Below are 3807 nucleotides of genomic sequence, written 5' to 3' on the forward strand. Positions count from 1 at the left end.
TCTCTCCAGTCCTCTGGCACTATTCCTGTAGCCAATGATGACCTAAAAATCAAAGCCAAAGGCTCAGCAATCTCTTCCCTGGCTTCCCAGAGAATCCTAGGATAAATCCCATCCGGCCCCGGGGACTTATCTATTTTCACCTTGTCCAGAATTGCCAACACTTCTTCCCTACGCACCTCAATGCCATCTATTCTAATAGCCTGGGTCTCAGCATTCTCCTCCACAATATTATCTTTTTCTTGAGTGAATACTGACGAAAAGTATTCATTTAGTATCTCGCTTATCTCCTCAGCCTCCACACACAACTTCCCACCACTGTCCTTGACTTGCCCTACTCTTACCCTAGTCATTCTTTTATTCCTGACATACCTATAGAAAGCTTTTGGGTTTTCCTTGATCCTACCTGCCAAAGACTTCTCATGTCCCCTCCTTGCTCGTCTCAGCTCTCTCTTTAGATCCTTCCTCGCTTCCTTGTAAATATCAAGCGCCCCAACTGAAACTTCACGCCTCATCTTCACATAGGCCTCCTTCTTCCTCTTAACAAGAGATTCCACTTCTTTGGTAAACCACGGTTCCCTCGCTCGACCCCTTCCTCCCTGCCTGACTGGTACGTACTTATCAAGAACATGCAATAGCTGTTCCTTGAACAAGCTCCACATATCCAGTGTGCCCAACCCTTGCAGCCTACTTCTGCAACCAACACATCCTAAGTCATGTCTAATGGCATCATAATTGCCATTATGGCACTAACACACACACAGTCACTAGCACACACAGACACTAACACACACACAGGCACTAACACACAGACACTAACACACAGACACCAACACACAGACACTAACACACAGACACTAACACACACACAGACACTAACACACACACAGACACTAACACACAGACACTAACAATTACACAGTCACTAACACACACACAGACAATAACACGCGGACTCTAACACACACACTGACTCTAAAAGGCACACACACTATCACACACGCAGACACTAACACACAGGCACTTACAGACAGACACTAACACAGAGACACTAACACACAGACACTAACACACACACAGACACTAACACAGAGACACTAACATACAGCCACTATCACACACACAGACTCTAACACAGAGACACGAACAAACACACAGACACTAACACAGAGACACTAAGACACAAACACTAACACACGCATACAGACAACAACACACACAGACACTAACACACAGACACCAACACACACAGACACTAACACACACAGAAACTAACACACACACAGACACTAACACAGGCACTAACACACACATTCACTAACACACAAACACTAACGCACACACAGACACTAACACACACACAGACACTAACACAGGCACTAACACACACATTCACTAACACACAAACACTAACGCACACACAGACACTAACACACACACAGACACTAACACACACACAGACACTAACACATAGACACTAACACACATACACCAACTCACAGACACTAACACACAGACACGAACACACACACAGACACGAAAATGCACATACACTAACACATACACAGACACAAACACACACACAGTCTCTAACACTCACTCACAGACACACTAATACACACACTGACACTAACACACAGATATTAACACACACAGACACTAACACACATACAGACACTAACTCACAGATATTAACACACACAGACACTAACACACACACAGACACTGACACACACAGACACTACCACAGGCACTAACACGCACATTCACTAACACACAAACACTAACGCACACACAGACACTAACACACACACATACACTAACACACACACACATACCCTGACACACTCACAGACACTAATACATACACAGTCACTTACACAGACACTAACACACACACACACACACACTAACACACACATACACTAACACACACAGACACGAACACACACAGACACTAACACACACAGACACTAACAAACACACATACACTAACACACAGACACTAACGCACACATACATAAACACAAACACAGACACCAACACACACACATACACTAACAGTCACACAGACACTAACACACACAGACACTAACACAGACACTAACACACACACAGACACTAACACACACACAGACACTAACACAGACACTAACACACACACAGGCTCTAACACAGAGACACTAACACACACACAGACACTAACACACAGACACTAACACACAGACACTAACACACAGACACTAACACACACATACAGCCAACAACACACAGACACCAACGCACAGACACTAACACACACACAGTCACTAGCACACACACAGTCACTAACACACAGAGTGACAATAACACACACAGACACTAACACACACAGACACTAACACAGACACTAACACACACACAGACACTAACACACAGACACTAACACACAGACACCAACACTTAGACACTAACGCACACACACTAACACACACACTGTCACTAGCACACACAGACACCAACACTCACACAGACACTAACACACACACAGACACTAACACACACACAGACACTAACACACAGACACTAACACACACAGACACTAACACACACACAGACACTAACACACACACAGACACTAACACACAGACACTAACACACACAGACACTAACACACACACAGACCCTAACACACAGACAGACACTAACACACAGACACTAACACACACACAGACACTAACACAGACACCACACTCACACAGACACTAACACCACCACAGACACTAACACACAGCCACTAACACACACAGACCCTAACACACACACAGACACTAACACTCACCAGACACTAACACACCCACAGACACTAACACACACAACAGACACTAACACACAGACACCAACACTCACACAGACACTAACACAACACAGACACTAACACACAGACACTAACACACACAGACACTAACACACCACACAGACACTAACACACACACAGACCTAACACACAGACAGACACTAACACAGACACCAACACTCACACAGACCTAACACACACACAGACACTAACACACAGACACTAACACACACAGACACTAACACACACACAGACACTAACACACACACAGACACTAACACACACACAGACACTAACACACACAGGCACTAACACACACACAGACACTAACACGCACACAGACACTAACAAACAGACACTAACAAACACACAGTCACTAACACACACACAAACACTAACACACAGACACTAACACACACACAGACAATAACACGCGGACTCTAACACACACACTGACTCTAAAAGGCACACACACTATCACACACGCAGACACTAACACACAGGCACTTACAGACAGACACTAACGCAGAGACACTAACACACAGACACTAACACACACACAGACACTAACACAGAGACACTAACATACAGCCACTAACACACACACAGACTCTAACACAGAGACACGAACAAACACACAGACACTAACACAGAGACACTAATACACAGACACTAACACACACATACAGACAACAACACACACAGACACTAACACACATACAGACAACAACACACACAGACACTAACACACACATACAGACAACAACACACACAGATACTAACACACACAGACACTAACACAGGCACTAACACACACATTCACTAACACACAAACACTAACGCACACACAGACACTAACACACACACAGACACTAACACATAGACACTAACACACATACACCAACACACAGACACTAACACACAGACACGAACACACACACAGACACGAATACGCACATACACTAACACATACA

Source organism: Scyliorhinus canicula, unplaced genomic scaffold, assembly GCF_902713615.1.
Source record: "Scyliorhinus canicula unplaced genomic scaffold, sScyCan1.1, whole genome shotgun sequence".
Taxonomy (NCBI): domain Eukaryota; kingdom Metazoa; phylum Chordata; class Chondrichthyes; order Carcharhiniformes; family Scyliorhinidae; genus Scyliorhinus; species Scyliorhinus canicula.